We start from the raw sequence: 13,283 nt of genomic DNA on the forward strand, positions 1-13,283 counted from the left end.
TTAGTACACTGGAATTGATAATAAGAGACTGTACGTGTCTGTCGCTTATTTGTTGGGCTATCTTTCTTCTTCCTCCTCCGACAAGGACTAGCGTCTTCTCCAACTCATCGTCTACACAGCTAATCATACGAAGTCCCAATTTCACGTGGCGTGTTCGTTGCTGAATCTCTGATTCCTCAGAGGTGGTTCCAATATTGAATTTTTACGAATCACTTCTACCAATTGGAGTACAAGCCAGGACCTCTAGACGATTTTGTAATGCAATCGTTTCGGAACAAATTGGTCCAGGTGAGTTGTAAATTGGATTTTTTTGGTTTCTTCATCAGTTCTGATCGGTTTAACATTTAGTCTAATGTTATTTGGTCATGTTCCAAGTATGTGTGATAGGAAGTCGGGTCGGGTTTTATTATTGAGCTAAACTGATCTGTTGCCTCTTCTTTTGTTTGATTTGATTTGCTCGACTGAACATATTTCGCTTAGATCGACAAATTCATGTTTGATATCCTTCATGTTTCATCTCACTTATCATAATCCTATAGCTGATTTAGCTTCTTTTTTTTTTTTTTTTTTTTTTGCTAAGCTTTGGTAATATGTGATTGAGGTTAACCTAAATTGTCTATGTTCATCTGATCCAGGAGCTGGTTTTTAAGTTACTGATCCTCTAGATTCGTGTTGCTCTTGCTCTGTAGCTGTCTTCAGGTTGAATATGATCTGAGGATAATTGGTTATCGTCAGCTCTTAGATGTATTCTGGTCTAGTCATGACTACTGCTAGAAGGATCGGCTCTAGGAAGAAGTATAGTAGTGATGCTGTAAGAGATGAAAGACTTGGAAAAAGAACTAGATGATATGTGGCAGCGGATAGCGAGGATTAAAATTAATTAAATGCAATATTTTTCCATTTTTATAAAATCTTAAATGTTTAAACATCTATACTACTTCTATTCTATTTAAATTTTCTAAATTTCAATAACTATATTTTCAAAAATAAGTGACTCAAAATTATATCCTACCATTAGAAAAGATAAATTTAATCAGGAGATCAAATGTTCTTATTTATAAAACAGTATACAATATATTCATAAAAAATTCAAATAGTAGATAAGAGTCTCAAAATTAGAACTCACCATTGAGCTTGTCCTAAGAGCAAGTCCAATGGTAGTATATATTTTTGAGGCTCTTATATTGTTTTTTAACAATATATTATGTACTTTTTATAAAATAAGAACTTTTAGGCTCCTAGTTAAAATTATTTCTTCTAATGGTAGAACTCTAATTGGGGTTCTTATTTTTTAAAATAAAAAAATTTAAGTAGAATATAATTAGTATAAATGTTTATTTTATAAAATGGGAAATTATTGTATTTCATAAATTTTTAAAAATAGAAAACTTACCTATTTTTAAAGAGATTTGACTTTATTAATTTCCTTCAGAGCGAGTCCATTTGTCTTTGCATTTTAGATGCCTCAATCAATTCCCGGTTTGACCTCAGAGATGTTTCTATGCAGTTTACTAGGGCAGCTGTATGTACTTTCATCATCCTATCCAGCCGGTCTTCTCCATAGCCGCCGAAGATACGAACAAACGCCTGTAATTCCTTGACGTCGGTGACTGACTCTGCAAAATACCCTCCAATTGGTCTAGTGCTTTTGAAGTATTTGTGCCTCGGAGAAAAGAGGATTCCTGCACCAGACACATCCTTGATGATATTGTCCATGTACGAGTTGCACACAACTTCAACTACAGATCCAGTGTTTTGCTGTGGTTCAGCAGCTTTTTCAAATGTGTGCAAAGACGAAACAGGCCCTGAAAAGGCTTCAGTGAGTAAAATTTCTCTGGTGCCTTGGGTTAGGTCCATGCTAACGTGCTGTTCTGCCAAGTGAACTATGCTCATATGCCGCCTAATAAGAGATTCCAAAACAGAAGGCCGCTGAAGATCGTTATCGATTTGCAGTGCAGTAAGAAATCTTCTCTTGAAGTTCCCAAGAATGCATTCTCTCATGTACTGCAAGTATTTAATCGGCGGGATAAAGTCAAAAAGCCTAAAAAAGCTTAACAAGACCAGACGATGAGAGAAATTTCATGGGATCTTTCCATAAGATATTCTTCTAATTCACGAGATATAAAAGAAACATGCAACCTTTCCATATCAGATTCTGCTTCATGTCCCATGCTAAATACAACTAACTATACGGTTTGGGCCATAATGATGAGTTTGGTGCTTAAGGTTAATAAGGTCTGGGAGGCAGTCGAAACAGAGCTGATCGATAATGATAAGAATAATCTAGCCATAGCATTAATTCTGCAATCTATACCAGAAGCTCTTATACTACAAGTCGGAGGTTTAGGCATAGCAAAGAAGGTCTGGGAAACAATTCAAAATCGACATGTAGGAGCTGAGAGGGTCAAAGAGGCGAGATTACAGACCTTAATGGCTGAATTCGACAGACTCAAGATGAAGGAATCAGAGAAGATTGATGATTATGCAGAGAAACTTTCTGCAATCTCCTCAAAAACAGTCTCTCTCGGAGAAACTATAGAAGAGTCAAAACTTGTTAAGAAATTCTTATCGAGTCTTCCAAGAAGGAAGTTTATACATATGGTTGCTTCTCTCGAGCAGGTGTTAAACCTCAATACTGTAAGCTTTGAGGATATTGTTGGTAGGATGAAAGCCTATGAGGAACGTATCTCTGAGGAAGAAGATGCTCAAGAGGATCAAAGCAAACTCATGTATGTTAATCAAGAATCACAAAGTCAAGAATACAATGGAGAATACAGGGGAAGAGGACGTGGTGGAAGAACCTTCAGAGGGCGTGGACGTGGTCGTAGTACTTGGAAGGACCCGTCCCAGGTTGTCTGCTTTAGGTGTGACAAGGTAGGTCACTTTGCTTCACAATGTCCAGAGCGTTTGATGAAACTAGGTATAGTGGAAGCAAAAGAAAGTGAGGTTAAGGATACAGAAGAAGCTGATCAACTCATGATGCATGAAGTTGTCTATCTAAACAAAAAGTACTGCAAACCGAGTAAGTTTGAAGCCAACAAAGATGAGAATAATGTCTGATATCTTGACAACGGTGCAAACAATCATATGACTGGAGATCACAGATACTTTGACACACTCGATCAATCAATAACTGGGAAGGTTAGATTTGGAGATGACTCAAGGATCGACATCAAAGGAAAAGGAACAATTGCTTTTGTTGATTCATATGACAAGCCGAGAGTGATGTCTGAAGTATATTTTATACCAGAGCTAAGGAGCAACATCATAAGCATAGGACAAGCTACAGAGGCAGGTTGTGATATACACTTAAAGGGAGAGTATCTAACAATGAGAGATCAAAATGGAAATCTATTGGTTAAAACAGAGAGGTCTAAGAATCGGTTGTATAAAGTTAACATGGGACTAACAAACAATGTTTGTCTAAATCTCTTGGCTGCAAGTGAATCAAGTTTGTGGCATGCTAGGATGGGACATGTCAACTATGCCACACTGTCATCAATGTTTACCAATGAGCATGTGTTAGGAGGTCCAAATAAATCACTTGACAAAGAGATTTGTGGCTTGTGTTTACTTGGTAAGCAGTCTACACAACCTTTTCCGCAAGCAACTAACTTTTGAGCAACAAAAGGACGAGAACTTGTACATGGAGATCTCTGCGGTCCCATAACACCATGTACAAGTGCTGGAAGTCGATACATTTTTGTGCTCATCGAAGATTATTCACGGTACATGTGGACCATCCTTCTAAAGGAGAAGAGTGAAGCTATGGAGAAGTTCAAGAATTTCAAGACAATGGTGGAAAAGGAAACAGAAGAAAAAATTCAGACTTTTAGAACTGATAGAGGAGGGGAGTTTGTATCTCACAAGTTCAACCTTTTTTGCGAAAACTCTGGCATTACTCGACACTTGACAGCTCCTTATACTCCGGAACAGAATGGAGTTATGGAACGTCAAAACAGAACTTTGATGAAGATGACAAGAAGTGTTTTGAAACACATGAAGATGCCAAACTATCTGTGGGGTGAAGCTGTTCGACATTCTACTTATTTGCTGAACCGGGTTGTAACAAGATCACTCAAGGATCAAACACCATATGAATGTTATCGAGGTAGAAAGCCGGTGGTTGGACATGTTCGAGTCTTTGGCTGTATTGCATATGCCAAGACAGACAAAGCTCAACTAAAAAAGCTAGATGATAGAACTCGCTGTCTTGTCCACTTAGGAACCGAACCTGGTTCTAAAGCATATAGGTTGTTTGATCCTGAAACCACGAGAGTCGTAGTTAGCCGTGATGTTGTGTTTGATGAAGCAAAAGGATGGAATTGGAGTAAGAATAATTCTGGACAGGATGGAGAAGAGAGCTTTGAGTTTACGATTGATGGGGTAAGAGGTGATGATCTCAGAAAGAATAAGATACACAAGTCGTCTGAACAACTTGTGGTCTTAGATGACACAAGTAGTGAAGAAACTGGAGGAGATGAACAATCAGACGAAGAACCGCCTGCAGAACTTGAAGAACCGCATGCAATAATTCCTCAAGAAGAAGGTAAAAGAATACGAACTAAGCTAAAGTACCTCGATGATTATGTTTGCTTTCAGATTGCACAAGAAGAAGGAGAATTGGCATTACTCTGTTTAAACAATGAACCGAGAATTGGCCTGTGAGGAAGAAGTTGAGTCTATTGAGAGGTTCAGAGTCTGGGATCTTGTAGATTTACCTGTAGGATCGAAATCAATTGGCTTGAAGTGGGTCTTTAAGATCAAACGAAATTCGGATGGAAGTATAAATAAGTACAAAGCGCAGCTAGTGGCAAAGGGCTATGTTCAAAAACATGGTGTGGATTTTGATGAAGTATTTGCACCAGTTGCAAGGATCGAAACAATAAGACGACTTCTTGACCTTGCTGCTTCTTATGGTTGGGAGATACACCATTTAGATGTCAAAACAGCCTTTCTACATGGTGAGCTTGAGGAGCTAGTACATGTGAGTCAGCCAGAGGGATTTGTGAAGAAAGGAAAAGAGGAGAAAGTCTATAAACTTAACGAGGCTTTGTATGGTTTAAAGCAAGCTCCTAGGGCTTGGAACAACAAGCTGAATTGGATTCTCATTGAATTTGGTTTTGTTCATTGCTCAAAGGAACCCTCAGTGTATAGGAAGAACTCTGGTCATGATTATTTGATAGTGGGAGTGTATGTCGATGACTTGTTTGTCACAAGAACAAGTCTAGAGATCATAATGAGGTTTAAGGAAGAGATGTCATCAATGTTTGACATGAGTGATCTCGGTAAACTATCATACTATCTTGGAATTCAGGTAAGGCAACACCAAGGAGGAATAACACTTGATCAAACGGGTTATGCATTGAAGATTTTAGAGGAAGCTGGCTTACGAAACTGCAACTTAGTTCACACACCAATGGAAGCAGAGTTGAATTCATCAAAGGCAGAAAAGGAGGAAGAAATTGATGAAACTGTTTATCGCAAGAGAGTAGGCTGTCTTCGATACTTACTTCACACTAGACCAGATCTCTCATATTGTGTGGGAATTTTGTCACGATATATGCAGAGTCCAAGAGTTTCACACGGTGCAGCCTTGAAACAATGTTTACGGTACTTAAGGGGAACTGTAGGCTTGGGACTGTCTTATGAAAGATCAAGAGTGCCTAAACTTGTTGGTTACAGTGACTCTAGTCACAGTGGTGATCCAGCTGATGGAAGAAGTGCTTATGGACATATCTTCTATTTTGGGAACAGTCCGATCACATGGTGTTCAAGGAAGCAAGATGTTGTGGCTTTATCATCTTGTGAAGCAGAGTATATGGCAGGGACAGAAGCTGCTAAACAAGCAATTTGGTTGCAGGATTTGTTGGCAGAGATCACTGGGAGTTCAGTTGAGAATATTGTTATTCGAATCGACAATGAATCAGCGATTGCATTGACAAAGAATCCAGTATTCCATGGACGTAGTAAGCATATTCATCGGCGATATCACTTCATAAGGGAATATGTTGAAAACAGACAGATAAAGGTGGAGCATATTGAAGGTATCAATCAGAAGGCGGACATTCTCACAAAGGCGTTAGGGAGAACCAAGTTCAAGCAAATGAGGGAACTCATGGGAGTTAGAGACTTGGTAACATTGGAGTTCAAGCTTAAGAAGATGTTGGAGTAAGCTTGAAGTAAGCTTGGAGATCAAGTTAATCAAAGAGAAATGGAAATTGGAGATTATATTTAGGAGATATCTAAATATAATAGAATAAGAAGTTTTCCATTTAAGATTAGGAAATTATACTTAAGAGTTTATATATATAGGGGATGCTAAGATGTAGCAAAACCTATGTGAGATTAAGTTTGAGAGGTTGTGAGAGCTTGAAATTTTTAGTTATTTTCTTTGAGCTAATAAAGAGAGTTATTCTTTAAACATCTTTGTTCTTAATCTTTTCTTATAAAACTATAGTAGTTAAGTAGAATATTGCTTTTGTAATAACATATTGATTTTGGGGTAGGATATCTTACCTGAGATTCTAGAGCGCCAAACCCGCCTTCTGAACGCGAAGCCAGGGAGGTCAAATGGGAGCGCCATGGCTCCGAGATTGAACAGGTTGTAATCTGTGCGAAACCTTTTTGTGGCTTCCTTGTCAAGGTAGGTTCCAACGAAAACCGTCTGTGAAGTCTCGAGTTTTAATTCACGGACAAGTTGTCGCAGCGACACCGGACGAGATCCTCCAAAGGTACTCTCCTCCCACGTAGGATAACTAATTGTTGGACGGCATAGTAGGTCGAGAGTGCCTTGGGGGTGAAGTTAGGAGCGATCTGACGGCGAACGGATTTGTGATCTTCACCGAACATGTAAATGAGGTTGTGTTCGCCGAAGAGCTTCTTTCCAAAAGGATGTCCGATAAGGTGGAAGGCATCAGGACGAACGTTAGAGAAGATTTGATGAGACAGCTCAGTGTCTTTAATATATATAGACGATAAATTTTCCGATGAGGTAGTTGGCGGAGAGGCCTGAGATGCCCACGGTGGCAGATTGCTTGTCCCTGAAGGAATTAGGGTCACGGACTAGTGAAACGACGTTTCGGATCATCGTAGGGACAAAGAGAGGGCCAGGGAGGTTGCTTTCTCGAGAAGGTAAGAAGATAGTTGCTCAAGGAGAAGGAAGAACGGTAATGCTGAGAAGACGTATGGTGCGAGAGAAGCAAATAGAGAGAGAGAGAGAAAACCCATATTTTCTTGTTCCTCTAATAGTTGAAACTTCTCTTAATGGGTTATGATCTGTACTTGATTGAGGTTTTGTGTATATAAATGGAAATGTGAAGAATCATTTTGGAAAGGTGATCAAGAAAAATCAGCAAAATCATAATTACACATTTGGATAACTTTCTTCTTCTAATAATTTATATTATAATATTTATACAAGTCAATGAACGTTAATAGCTCCGTGGAATAGAACTCTATTTCTTCAGTCTCAAAAGACTTCCAAAGTTTCTAGATCTATAAAATATGAAAGACTTCAGTTTCTAAATTTAAGCGATTTAGTTTAAGTAACTCAGTGGACAGCATAGATACAAACCATGCCTTACGCGTGGTTTTGTTACTACATGGTGTTTCAGTCCCCTCAATATTCTCCTTGAATCGTGGACAATCAATATTGAGGAGTTGTTGATCAAATGTTTAACAAACTCCATTGAGCAATTGCCAATTGAATATAGACTATATATATAGTAAACACTAATACAAATCTAAACTCAGCTTCTTTTGTTCTAATAAGATCAATATAGTGTGTAAGACGACAACAAATGCTCAAAACCAACCAGAAGAGTAGAAAAAAGAACGTCCAAAAGAGAGACATGTCCAAAAGATAGAGAGAAAGAGATAGAGATTTGCTATGACATATCCATACAAATCTAAACTCAGATAAAGGAGAGAGAGAGATTGCCTAACGCTTGGCTAGAGGTGTCAATTGGGCATTAAACCCGCGGGCATAGCCCATTAAGTAACATTGCGGGGCGGGTATGAGCCTTGTATTTGAAGTCCAAAAGTTAGCGGGCATAGCGGACTCGACTTTTGGTGGTCATGTCCGTTGCGGGTTTGCAGGTTTGCGGGCGGCCCAAAGAGCGATGGAAGGTTCTTCTTCTTTGTCTTCGTTATTTTCCAGATCGGACGGTGAATTGGAGAATGCTCGATCAGATGCTAATGAGGCTCGTTCTTTGCGACGACTCCAAGCTTGAGTCACTAGTCTCTAACCTCCTTCCTCTTTAAGAGTTCTCGGCTAGCCTTTGAGAGAGGAAGAAATTCACGGAGATAGAGGAGATCCATGTCAGTTCACAAGCGGTGGTGACGAGAGCTCCGTCTCTGCTTCTGTTAAACTTGAATGGTATCAGCATAATGATTGTTCACGGCATATCAATCTCGGTACAGTTTTGAATCTTTTTGCCTTAAAACTTTTAGCTTTCAATTGAATCAGCCTCAAAGTTAAGAGCTTTCTTCATCATTTATTTGGGATTTGCAGTTCCAATTCCATATATGGTAGAAACTCTTTTTTTTGTTACATCATTATTGTAAATTTGTGAAGTTGGTGAGAATTACGAATCCATGCATCCTCAGTTTAAGAATTGAGCTTTGAAACTTTGGGGTAACTCGGTTTGTAATCCTACTTTACATGGGTTTGAGTATTTGCAGAGGTTGAACAAATTCTTGAACCCAAAGAAAGAGCAATTCTTCAACAAATCTGAAGATGATATCAACGGTAAGTTCTCTCAAATGATTTTATCTTTAGATTGAATTTCACAGTCATACTTTGATTTATTGTTTCAGTTTACTATTTATTTGATTTAAATTTCAGTTTAAATATCTTCATTTTTTCGTTTATGGCTCTACTTGTTTGGCTATATTGATGTTAATCTGCAAAGGGAGTCTCAATGTTCTGGGACATCACATCATTCAGATGCATAGTTGTTACATAGTTACATATTTGTTGTTCACGGCATAGGTACGGAGCTTTGTGGAGGAGAAGAAGAAGATGCATGCGGGTATGGGCACTGATACGTCGCCTGCCGCCTGTGGCGGACCTGTCTGCAGCGGATCATTGAAAAGACGGGACCATCACGGTCAGTCCGTTTGGGCGCGGGCATGCCCGTTTGACATCTCTACGCTTGGCCATGGTTACTGACCATAGGAAACACTCTGCATATGTAGAGTAAGTGAGGGCCAATTGAGCATCAATCCCACCTTGGTCCAGTTCAACAGCTGGAATGGGAGGAATAAAAGCATGCTCCAAACCAAAATCAGACACCAGAGGAAAATTAGGCCTAATACTAAGACTGAAGTTGTAAATTAGTTCTTCCCACATCCCTTCCAAATCAAGAGGACGTCTTAGGAAAAAAGCAGGACCATGAGGGAAGTAGCCCAACACATGGGCAGTTGGAATGAGATCAAGAGGAAAGGTTGCAAGCAATGGAGGAGCTTCACATTACCAAGGAGAGACCTTGAGGAGAGCAGAGACATCGGAAATTGATTGACAGCACAAGCTGCATCAAACCGGATAGGAAGATGTTCAGCTGCTTGAAACTCTTCAGCAAACTCTTGAGAAGCTACAACTTGGTTAACAAAAACTTCAGCATAACCCGACAATTTGTAAAACTTTTCCTCAGACTCTTCGCTTAAAAGAGAAGGGTTGGTCATGACAATGACTTGAGTAAACTTCAAAATCCTAAGGATAGTTGATAACTCTCTAATTTACATGTTTTAAGCATCCCTTTTTGTCCTTATTTTGCATTGTTTTTATCCTAACCTTAACATTTTTAGGCCATTTACTGTAGGAATCCACATTTAGGCCATTTAGGGTGTTGCATTTTTGCATTTGCATATTTTGGATGAATATAGGTGCTTAAGAGCCTAAAATGGAGGGAAACAAGGTCAAATCCGAGCATGTACCCGAAGGAGCTATGGAGCACGAAGAACAGTCCGAACACCAACCCAATCGAAGAAGATCCAAGAGCAGGAAGAACAATCCGAAGACCTATCTGAAGGACAACCCAAGCTCATCCTCGAGCACCTCATCGAGCAGACCCTCGGGCAGGACTGGGAAGGTAGGGTTAATGGGTTCCATATATAAACCCTCCTCTTCTTCCTCTCGCCCTAGCACGCCGCAGACACTCAAACCAGAGAGCGAGAGCTTCTGAGAGAGATCTTGAGCGACTTTTTCCACTTTGTTAGGATTCATTTTTATTTATTTTTGCATTTTTCGATTCTACATTCTTCTACTCTACTCTATTTTTAATACAATGCAATTGTCTTTTATCTATGTTTTTGTGCTTCCTTCCATGAGATCTGAGTAGTGTAGTAAGGTTTCTAGGGATGGGATAGACGATTTTGTGTTCTTGATCAGTTAGGATGTCTTAGCTAGGATATTTGTGTTTTATAAATTACCTTCTAGATTGGTGTTCTTAATGCTATCAACAGACCGAGAGGTTGAGATTAGATCTACGGTGTTTTACCATCGAGAGGTGTAGATGAAATGCTTGAATCAATCAATGCTAGAGATTTACTCACTTAGCCTAAGAGATTAGATGAGTAAGGGGTTTATTGACAATAATGAATAGGTTTGTATTGCCTGCTTGGTCATGTTTCTCCAACGAGAGTTTGGTAGGGAAGTGATTAAGGTTGATTGTTTTTATCACGAAAGTGTTTTAACAAGATTTTAGAGATTCATTGTCTAGGGAATATTTGCTTGAGGCATGTAGGACATCCATACTGTTTAGGAACACTTAGGAGTCGAGTACCCCATCCTTAGGAGCTTTCGTATTTAGATTGTTTATATTTTATTAATAACTTGATCCCTTACCCGAACAGGTACACGATCACCTGCTTCGAGTATACCTTCGAGCTGTTCTTGCTTTTCTTCTTTACTCGATTACTCCACCCGATCCTGTACTCGAATGCTTGCATCGAGTACTTAGGTCGTGTGGTTCTTGTTTGTTCTCTTTCTTTTAATTATTTTAGGATTGTTAGATCAAACCCCTACTATTGCTTGGCTTGACTTGCTTGTCTCTGATTGCATCTTATCTGCTAGCATAACAACCATTTGGATTGATAACCCTTTGTACTACAACTGCATAGAGAATTGATACCCTGGGTGAAAAGCCTACTATCAATAGTCTCCATCTCCAAAAGGAAAGTAAATCGTATCATCCATCAAAGGAAGATTGAAACGATTAAAAAAAAGGATTAATTAACTAAGAGAGAAACGAACAAACCTCAATAGAAGCCACATACAAGCCAGGATTAATGAAGAAAATGTTATCCCAACCACCATAGGCCTCAACTCGCGCATCATGCATTAGCTGCAATCAAGTCATGGTAGTAATTCCAAGCTGTACCCAAACCGGCAAACTTACCAGAGAGAGGACGTTCCTTAGCAGTAGCAAACTCAAGGGAGGAGGCTGGAAAGTGAGCCTCCAACCCACACTACAATGCAAAACGCATTTTGTTAGGGCATCTCTAACCTATTTCTTCATTTCTTGATTCTATTTTGGAGATGGTTTTACTCCAACCTATTTCTCCATATTTGACTCCAAAATAGAATATTCTAAGAATATTTTTCTTATATCTTATTATTAATTTATATAATGATCCTTTATTAATTAAAATTACAAACTTGACCCAATTATTCTATTTTTAGGAAAAAAACTTTAGCATGCTATTTATATTTAAAATTTATTATTGAACAACATTACATTACACAACATTCATTAATTATTAGTCTTTGTTGTATTAAGTTGTTTTTAATCTTTAGTTTAAGTCATATTATGTATTTTAAATTTTATTGGTAGTAATGCTATTTTGTACTTTTGTTTGTATTGTCTAATTTCTATGTAATATATGTTAATTGTTGAATTTTAAATTATTATTAATAAGTTTAAGTATAAAATAATAATATTTAACTGTATTTAGATATAAAATATAAATCTATATAAATTTAAAGGACTGATTTGCAAATAAAAAAGCTCAACTCCAAAATGGAGAAATGAATTAAAAGTCTCCAAATATAGAGACAAATATAGAGATCTCCATTTTGGAGATGGAAATGAAGTGGGGTTGGAGAAGGTTTTTCTCCAAAATGGAGTTTGGAGATAGAAATGGAGATATGTTGAAGATGGTCTTACAATACAATCAAAATCAAAACACACACTAAAACACCAGATGCAAAAACAGTGCAATCAAATCAAAACAACAAATCAAAACACCATATGCAAAAACTTTGTTACAATACAATCAAATCAAAGCACCAGATGCAAAAACAATCAAAACAACCAATCAAAACACCAGATGGAAAAACCTTGTTACAATACAACAAATCAAAACATCAGATGCAAAAACAATCAAATCAAAACAACAAATCAAAGCACCAGATGCAAAAACAATCAAAACAACAAATCAAAACACTGGATGCAAACACTAAAACCCATATGCAAAAAAAAAAGTTGAAAAAGAAAACTACTTACAACAAGACAGGTTTGAGTGCCGCACCAGAAGCAGCACCTATCTATTGAAATCTGCTCAATGGCGAGATCAAAGGCATGAAAGCAGTTCGCGCAAGCCGCCAATTTGATTGAAGACTGAAGATTGGATTTTGAGGAGGAGGATTCGGCTGAGACGAACATGAACAGTGTTTCACTAAATATAATTTACAAAATATATCGATTAATTAGTGATTATAACATCTTATATATGCAGATGTTATGGATAAATTTACATAACAGATGGAGAGTAAATACTGAAATAAAATAAAGTTGGGAAATGTTACATATGTATATTTTTAATCTAAATAGGCGAAATCTGGATTCGTTTTTTGCGTTGCAATTCTATATTGTATATATATTGATAATGTACTTCACATGTTAGGAACATGTCAACTTCGTTGGTTACCCATCTCCTGCAATTTTTTTTTCTTTTGTCTTGGTAACATATCAAATGAAATTCTGATCAACCAATAGACATGCATGCATGTATAGTTTTTGTGTGGATATTAAATGAATTCCCCAAGCCAATCGTACAGTTTTGTTTGTGTGAGGGGCTTCAAATCAGTAATCATAATCTGAATAACTTAGAAAGATAAAACAGCCCACATTTAGGTGTTGATGTCCTCTTGCCAAACAAGGAAGTTGAGTGTACTTCTTTCTGCATAAGTCGAACCAATTATTGGGTTTTTTTTTCTTTCATTTGATTTTATCATCTAAATAGTTTTGGGCTTAATGAATTAACTGTTGTCTTAATTT

The 13,283-nt window shown here is 37.8% G+C and overlaps 2 long non-coding RNA genes and 1 pseudogene across 5 annotated transcripts; 1 reads left to right on the plus strand and 2 right to left on the minus strand.

Moving 5' to 3' along the window:
• The first annotated feature begins 22 nt into the window (after nt 1-22).
• LOC147940833 (uncharacterized) lies at nt 23-987 on the plus strand. 2 transcript variants are annotated; one of them, XR_015562850.1, is made up of 2 exons: nt 23-288; nt 690-987. It is a non-coding gene; the product is annotated as an uncharacterized LOC147940833 (long non-coding RNA). The 2 variants fall into 2 exon arrangements; XR_015562851.1 differs by having other exon boundaries at nt 27-288; nt 636-987.
• Nucleotides 988-1,305: 318 nt separating this feature from the next.
• On the minus strand, nt 1,306-6,682 carry LOC147940834 (protein NAP1 pseudogene; annotated as a pseudogene). The gene is made up of 2 exons (XR_015562849.1): nt 6,520-6,682; nt 1,306-2,004 (listed from the first exon to the last, which is right to left on the minus strand). The product of XR_015562849.1 is annotated as a protein NAP1 pseudogene (transcript).
• Nucleotides 6,683-7,627: 945 nt separating this feature from the next.
• Nucleotides 7,628-12,851, minus strand: LOC147940835 (uncharacterized). Of its 2 annotated transcripts, XR_015562853.1 has the most exons (4): nt 12,510-12,851; nt 11,262-11,472; nt 10,850-11,116; nt 7,628-8,364 (listed from the first exon to the last, which is right to left on the minus strand). It is a non-coding gene; the product is annotated as an uncharacterized LOC147940835 (long non-coding RNA). The 2 variants fall into 2 exon arrangements; XR_015562852.1 differs by lacking the exon at nt 7,628-8,364 and having other exon boundaries at nt 10,660-11,116.
• Nucleotides 12,852-13,283: the final 432 nt, after the last annotated feature.

Source organism: Camelina sativa, chromosome 7 (genome assembly GCF_030686135.1).
Source record: "Camelina sativa cultivar CO46 ecotype springtype chromosome 7, ASM3068613v1".
NCBI lineage: Eukaryota > Viridiplantae > Streptophyta > Magnoliopsida > Brassicales > Brassicaceae > Camelina > Camelina sativa.